Below are 8782 nucleotides of genomic sequence, written 5' to 3'. Positions count from 1 at the left end.
CTGGAGCAGCAAGACCCCAAGCGGATGGTCACATCCGAGTGGGAAAATGGGTAAATGCCACAGTGTATCCATCTGTCGGCTCTTGCTGGGTAGCGTTACCATCCCACGAGGATGATATCGATCGGGGAACGGATGCTGGCAATTTCCAAAGAAACACACTCCTTCTTTCAAAAAAGGAAAGGTAAGGATAAGGGTCCTCTTTCCCAGAGCTTGGTACACATAAAAAAAGGTTGCGCACATTTACCGAACGACATCAAGGACTGATCATCCATGTCATTCGAGCAAAACTATTGCGAAAGCACAACAATAGGTTTCAAAGGCTTATAACCTTTCCCTAAAAATATGTCAGTAATATCGAAAGAGCCACAACTCCTGACTTCAACTAAATAGAGGCTTCAAAGGATCATAACCTTTCCCTCGAAACACATAATACCTAAGTCCCTGGGCCTCGAGGTGACGATCTCGACCTGCCTTAAACGACTGAGGTCGGCGTGCGACCCTCTTAGGCCCAAGACCTAAATCAAAACCCTGCAAAGCGAACTAGATAAAAAGTTCATGTCCAAAGGCAGGTCGATGCCTCGACCATACGAAGGCAAATCCACGACTCAAACGGGAGCCACACTTAAGACACTCCCAGTATAAAGCCAAAAAATAAAGAGCACACACACACACACCACAAAGGCCAACATTAACCTTTGTTGTGAACCGCCCGGAATGACAGGAAAAAGTACAGTAATCCAGAAACAAACTAATGCACCCAAAGTTAAAATTGTTAAATTATCCACCGGACATGCCTAGATTTCAAGGCCACACAAGGATATAAACAAAACAACAACAAAAAAACGCTATCCAGAAGATGAGAAACTTCAAATATCACGAGCATGGGAGGATAGGGCATGATCATCGAAGCCAGATTCACAACACAACTGGCGAAGTCCGACAAGATCCAGTTCGCCCAAGCGAAGATATGAGGCAAAATCCATCTCGACGAAGGCCTTCATAGACACATGCATGAATCGGCAAACTGCACCACAAAACTCAGCTCCAAAGGATCATACTTACCGGTGACCACCTACTTTTGCACCATCTCCTTTCCACTCTCCACACCGGAGCCATACACACGGGCTTTAGATGCCGAAACCCAAGGGAAAACTCACCGCTTTTAACAACTCGGTCCACCACACGACTCACACCCTTTTAAAGGACCCAAGCCAGATCCTCTTCCAAAGCTTTGCTATTCAACACCTCAGCCTCCAGGCCCCCGCCCTGTTGTTTCATAAGCTCTTTCAAAGCACACCTTTCCACCTCCAAGCTCTACACCTGCTAAGACAAGCGACCCACCTCCCCGTCTAGGAATGACATATGGTCCTCAGCAGCAGACTTCTCCCTCGATAACACGTCGTAGCGCTCATCAAATTTAGGCCTCTTCTCTTTCAAGAGTGATGCCCTCTCCCTGAGCTCGTCACAATCAGCCTCGACAATAACCGACTCCGCCAAAATCGACCCCAATATAACGAAGACGACCAATTGCAACCACTAAGTAAGGAGTGACCTGGGATGTGGTGTATTGAAGCTCGTTCGCCATATGGGAATAAGACAGAAGGTTAAGTGACTCCAATGCAGCCAAAAGATATGTGTGTCTACACCACTCATGGGCGTCAGCCTGATCCGATAATGGAGACCCAGGGGCAAGGTTCTAGCCAGTAAGGTACACTCTAGAGGAACCAGACATCAGTGAACCAGCCCCATGAGATGGATCCACCGCCCCCTTGATGGACGAGGCAATCTCGTTGTCCCTAGTCTCACCCCCTCTTACGGAAGAGGGACATTGTCATCAAAAATATCACTCACTAAGGGAGACTCCACAAGAAAAGAATCAATGTAGCATTGCTTACATAGTAGCTTGTCAATCGAATCGACACCACTACCATTTGAAAGAGCAGAATCCAGCAACACAACCCATTGTTTAGAGATCACTCAGCCCCCACTGATGGGTGGCTCCCCAGTCACAGGTAGTCCATCAGAAGGAAACAATAGACCATGGCTAAAATAAGGAGCGGACCTCCCTCCACCGGTGGCGGACAAAACGACGAATTCTTCCAACCGAGAACCATAGGTAAGAGCCGGAAGAGCATCCACCAAAGGCACTTTGTGGTACTGCAGCTCGCCCTGGAATTAACCACACAACACCTTCTTAAAGGACAAAATCTCCTTAGAACCAGCGATAAGAGGAACAATACAAACCAAATGCTCTCATAATCAAAATAATCACCAGTAAAAAAAGAGAAAAGGGAGGGGCAGGGAAGTGATACTTACCATCCTTTTCCACATAAAATTAGGGCATCATCCCTCGGGCCTGCTAAGCAGCACTCATCCCTGCAGCCACCAATACGCAGTCTGGCCATTCCTCCCCGTTGAAACAAATCCTCTACAACGCTTTAGCAGTGGACAATGTCGAGGGATCCGCTTCGAAGAGATCGACACGCGAGGATAACCTGGACTAACCGGGTTGCTGTTAACCCACAACCATCGGTCTTGCCAATTCTTCCGAGGGGCCTTTTGGTTAACAATGAACATGTACGTATTGCGGCATTGAGAAAGAGTATGGACACCAAATTGGATGGAGTTGGAAAAGGCCTAGAAGGCTTGAAAATTAAGAAGCACACCCAAGGTTCGGCATGCTAACTTAAAACCGACAATTTGATTAATAGAATTAGGTGTATGATCGTGGACGAAGAAACCATAATCCCTTATAACTTCGTCGAAGAAATTTGAGACCGGAAGATGGAGCCCAACCTCGAAAAATCAACACAGGTATCCTAACCTTCCCTGTCGGCGGCAGGTAAAAGATAGCCCCTTCCTTCGGAAACTGCACTCCATGATCAAACATAAATCCAAAACAAAATTGTAGAGACTCAAACTCCTCCGAAGTTGGGTCGTTCCTTGATCGAGCGAACGCCATAACAAACAGAGGATAAGAACGCAACGAATTGAAATGTAAATCGAAATGTAAATCGAAAGAAGTTCAAAATGTAAATCGAAATAATTGAATATTTCCATACTAAAGCTTGCCTACATAGGGCTACCATGCCATGTTAGCAGCTGTCAGGACCATCCCACACCAGATACATGTCCGGGTCTAAGCTAGAACAACTCAGCTATCCCGGAAAACGCAGACATCTACTAGCCTAGGGGACTTGTTAATGTATTCCACTAAGAATACGTCAAACGTAACGGGGCCCACGTTTGATAAATATTGTAGTCAAGGATCGACGTATGCCTAGTGCCAAGACCATGCCCTCGCCCTCGCGATCCCATGATTATTCCTTGGCACCCAAGCACTGAAGCCCACTCAGAGACAAAACAGTGCTAGTAGTCTTCCAGAGAGATGTGTGTAATACTCAGGGCCACGCCTACCGAGAGTTCTGCACCAACATCATCTAACCACTAGTGGAGAACAATCCACTAATGAGACGCCCGCATGTCCTGTCGGCCCAACAGGGACCAGAAGTTATCTTTAGGACCTTGTCCCCGATGTGACACGTATAAATAGAACCCTTCTCCTGAGAAGGGGAACCTCTCACTCACTCTTCTACTAAACCCATATTCTCTCAACTAGACACTTACTTGACCGTTGGAGTTTCGTTCCGGGAGCCCATCCCGGACGACGACTGATGACCTTTTTCTTTGTGTTGTCATTCTTAAGCTTAACTCCATCGGGACAACAAGAGGCAACGTTAAGTCCGGGGAACATATCATAACAGAGGGTCAACATTGGGGCCTCACACAAATTTTGTCTCAAAGTATCGAATGTCGCCTGCTGCTCAGGGCCCCAACAAAAATCCATGCCCTTCCTCGTCATACGAGTGAGGGGTACTGCAATCTTAGAGAAATCCTGAATAAATCTTCAATAATACCCTACTAAACCCAAGAAACTCCTGATCCCTAAGAGAGACTTTAGGACCTCCACTGCATCATGGCCTCATTCTTGGCCGGATCGACCAAAATCACGTTATAGTTAACGAGGTGCCCCAAGAACTGGACCTCTATTAACAAAAATTACACTTCGTGAACCTGGCATATAACCGTTCTCGCCTCAAAAACCCTATAAGCTCTCGAATGTGATCCTCATGTTGCTCCATGGTCTTCGAATATACCAAGATATTATCAATTAAAATGATGACTGATCGATCGAGCATCGGTCTGTATACCCGTTTCATCAATCCATAAATTTCGCAGGTGCATTGGTGAGCCCAAATGGCATCATCACGAACTCATAATGACCATATCAAGTTCGGAATGCGGTCTTCTCCACGTCCTCGTCTCTAACCCCCATTTGATGATACCCAACCTCGAATCGATCTTTGACAACCAAGATGCACCCTACAACTGATTGAAGAGCTCATTAATCTGCAGAAGGGGATAACGATTCTTCACTGTCAACTTGTTTAACTCCCGATAATCAATGTACATCCGGTGTGAACTGTCCTTCTTCTTGACGAATAAAATTGGTTCTCCCCACAATAAACTACTCGGTCTAATAAGTTGCTGGCCCAACAAACTCCTGAAGCTAAAAGGACAACTCATGCATCTCGGGCGGTGCCAAACAGTATAGTGCCCTGGCAATTATAGATAGGATGTTATGTGTTGTTATGATCCATTAGATCAGTATCCTAGTAGATAAGATCTTATATGATGTTATGATATGTTAGATCGATTTGTCTGTCTATAGACTGTTATGTGATTATCTGGTATATTTGCACATGTTTGATTGGTGGTTAAGGTTTATCTACTTTGTGCGGGAGCCTACAGACCTAGGCATTCCAACTCGATGGTTGTGGGTCTTGAGTATTCAATCCAGAGGATGATTGGAATCGTACTATATGGGCATTCCACCCTGATGGTTGTGGGCCTGGAGTATTTTATCCCGAGGATGATTGGACCCATAGTATATTGGCATTCCAACCTGATGGTTGAGGGCCTGAGGTATTCCAACCCGATGTTTGATTGGATCCATAGTATGTTGTTTGTGATTATATGTATATTGTTGTTATGTATGGGTATTTTGGGGGAACTCACTAAGCTTCGAGCTTACAGCTTTAGTTTTGGTTTCAAGTACATCAGATGATCGCGGGAAGGCAAAGGCGTGATCTTACAGCTTCTCATGTTTTATGTATTTGGATTTTGGGATACTCTGACTTGATACTAATTTGAAAACACTTGTAATAATTTAATGGTTTTAATTTGTTGAAAAAGTTTTAAATTGGATCAAATTTTATGGATGTTACAAGTTGGTATCAGAGCCTTGGTTTGAGTGAATTGGAGGAACACTCGTGTGAATCTAGTCTCAAATCAAGGAAAAGATTTTCAAAATGATTTTTTAAATGGTTTTCAAAATACTAAAGGAGGATGCAGAGTGTACAATCAACCGGAGCCAGTAAGTATACCCAAAAATACCATACAATTGTTTGATTATGATATATGTTAAGACAACATGCTAGTACTAGGCTAGGGATCTTCAGGAATTTCATGATAGAATTTCCTGATTGTATGATGCCTGATAGCCTAGGGTTTTCCTTATATGGAATAGACATCATTACTATAGTTTATTAGTGTATGCATCACGACCGTACATAATTAAGATCCTATAGCCTGAGAATATTTGGGTTGGCCTTATTTCCTGTTCTTTTTTGATGAAGGGCTTAGGGTAGGATCAGGTATTCGAAAGTCTATAGGGTCCAGCGTATGTATGACTAGCATACACTAGTGGTGCAAGGTTGGTGGAAGTTTCATGGATGAGTGAGTTATGCGGGGTCAGTAGGCCAATTATGAGATAGTTAGTTTTCATCTAGGAGTGAGGATTGAGTGATCACCATGCATATATATATATATATATATATATATATATATATATATATATATATATATTGTTAGGGTGCTGTGATGATGCTTGAGACAAATATAGGTAGGTGTGGAAGGTAGTATGGGACCGTACTACTGAAAGCACATGACCCATATGTGTAGCAAGGAAGTCACAGCCCCTAGGGATATGTTGGGGATTGGTTCCCGGATTATTATATGGAATGTTGATATTTTCCCAGTATATTTTCAGCATGGTGACTACGAGGAGCTTTGAGCTCGGATTTGGGTTAGGAGCAGGGGCTACTGATATGTGCATATTTAGTTCATATTAAGTATAGATTTTTATTCATTTATTAGCTAAATTATTGCATTTTATGGACAAAAGGTACTTAAAAGTGTTTGAATTATATTTTCAGTCCAAAAATGAAGCTCGGAAGCAGAAGGAAGCAGGAGAAGCGGTTGAGAGATCAAGAATGGAACAAAGAAGAAAACCACCAAAAAATAATACCTACTCGGAGAGTAGGGTCGACTACTCGGCGAGTCCGATCGAAGAATCGAGAAGATAATGACTCGGGATCCCAGAGACTTATCACAATACGGGGACTGAGAGATGGACTCGACGAGTCGCCACCTGACTCGACGAGACTCTTCGAGTCGATTCGTATAGAGATAAGTCTTCAGAACGATAGAGTAGAATTCGGGAATGATTCAGAAGAGTTCTGTTTGGGGATACAAAGTTGACAATATGGTTTGATTGATTGGTAGGATTAATTCTAAGTTGGTGAATTTTTGTTATTTTAGCTTGCTAAAGAACCTTGTGTGTGAATAATAATTAATTTTCTGTTAATAGGAAGATAATTGATTAGCATGAACATCTATTGATTATTAACCTCATATGCTACGTGATCACTATGCCATATGTCTAGGATTAATGAATATGAAACTAGAATTAATAAGAAATTTGAGTAAATTCATGTGCAAGCTTGTGTGATGACCATCAACAAGAAGTTAATTAAAAGATTAAATTAATTAACTATTGCAAGTCTAAATTAACCCGAATAATTAATCTAGTAAATCTAATTAAATTAGACAATTGGCCACTGTTTAAGTTAGTTTATTTGCTAAGGATTAGTGTAGTGAATGCGAATCTAATCACTTGAATCGGTAACCAACGAAAGAATTAATCCATTGCACCATTACCTTGAAATCAACCATAGAATCAACTAAGTTGAACTAAACAGAAGTTCCCTTCCGTTTATTGAATCTAGTTAGTATTTTGTTTTCTAGTTTTTAAGTAAGTAATAGTTAGTAAATTTCTAGTATTGTAAAACTAGATAAAACCCCTACTTATTAATTAACTTAGATAAAATTAGTTTTTAATTTTAATTTGTCGTTCCCTGTGATCGATACCCTGCTTATTTAACTATACCACAATTGATAGGTTCACTGCCTTTTGTGTGTTATTTGATAATTAAAAGTAGGTTTAAAACTAAGTGAGTTTGCACACATCAAGTTTTTGGCGCCGTTGCCGGGGAACGGTTCTAAAAATTAACATTAAATTCTAATTTAATCGATCCTTTGTGTGGGATTTATCTCACACAAAGTTATTCAGTAAGTAGAATTAGTTTTAATAAAATTCCGTTTTTAGAGTAACTAGAATTTTTTTTTTCTGTTTTTGCCTTGAACTCGCCGAGTGCACTCGTGCCGACTCGGCGAGTACATCGCTATTTCACCTTTAATATTTTATTTTATTTTTGTTCTTTTACGCGTTTTTCTGTTCTGTTTACAGTTGTTTCATGACCCGAGGATCTGATACACCTCTGGTCCCCCCTCTTGAAGACCCGGAATCCGCACTAAGGAAGAGAAAAAGGCAAAGCCGTTGGAGAATCCACTTCTTCAAAGAACTCGCCACTCAAAAACCTCAAGTCCGTTTTCAGCAAGAAGAGGAGCAGCAAATCCGGAGCATCCAGTGCCTCTTTGACTATTGAAGACCCAATTCAAGAAGATATCGAATACGAGACCGAGGAAGAAGAAGAACCCACATTCGAGCACGACTCCGATTTTGAAGACGATTTAGTCATCACTATGGCTAATATCGATGAAGTCCCCATGGGGGAATGGAAGAAGAGGATGCACGATGACACCGACCCGGGACTTGTGCAGCCCGCAATTCCCGTAACCGCCACTTTCGAACTAAAAGGCCATATTCTCGCTCAACTCAAGGAGATTCCTTTTTATGGGAAGGATCACGAAGACGCCTACAAGCACTTGGACGAAGTGAATGATGTGGCCGACTACTTCAATGTACCGAATGTCCCTCGTGAGACCCAGCTTCTTCGCATGCTCCCACTCACGTTCAAAGAAGCTGCAAAGGATTGGCTAAAGTCACTTCCTCCCGAATCAGTCACCACATGGGCCAAGATGAAAGAGGAGTTCATAGATCACTTTTGTCCACCCTCCAAAATAGCCAAGCTAAAGAAAGCAATTGCCAACTTCGAGCAACAGCCCGGAGAATCTCTATATGAAGCATGGGAAAGGTACAAGAGTTTGCTTAGAAATTGCCCACATCACGACCTTAATAGCCAACAAGAGGTCTCCATTTTCTACGATGGAGTCAATGTCACCACAAAGCAATTACTCGATTCTCAAGATCCGCTCACGAAGAAGGCGCCCCCGGTAATCAAGGAGCTAATTGAAGAATTCTATAAGCACTCTAGAGAATACCACAATCCAAGAAACGAAGTAAGTCGGGGAGTAGTGAACGTGGCAAATGATAGCATAGCGGCGGTGATAGCTAAGCTTGATAGTCTTGATAGAAGAATGACAAAAATGGATCAAACAATCCATGCTATGAGGGTAGGATGTGAAAATTGTAGAGGTCCCCATCTAACAAAGGATTGTGATTTGGATGAGAATGGAA

The 8782-nt window shown here is 42.5% G+C and overlaps 1 non-coding gene across 1 annotated transcript; it reads right to left on the bottom strand.

The window, feature by feature from the left end:
* Positions 1–8331: 8331 nt before the first annotated feature.
* On the bottom strand, positions 8332–8438 carry LOC145071602 (small nucleolar RNA R71). Its single transcript, XR_013690608.1, has one exon. It is a non-coding gene; the product is annotated as a small nucleolar RNA R71 (small nucleolar RNA).
* Between the last annotated feature and the right edge of the window lie 344 nt (positions 8439–8782).

This window comes from Lactuca serriola, chromosome 8, assembly GCF_051521515.1.
Source record: "Lactuca serriola cultivar US96UC23 chromosome 8, Lser_US96UC23_V15, whole genome shotgun sequence".
Lineage (NCBI taxonomy): Eukaryota > Viridiplantae > Streptophyta > Magnoliopsida > Asterales > Asteraceae > Lactuca > Lactuca serriola.
This window is presented reverse-complemented; position numbering and strand designations above follow the sequence as displayed.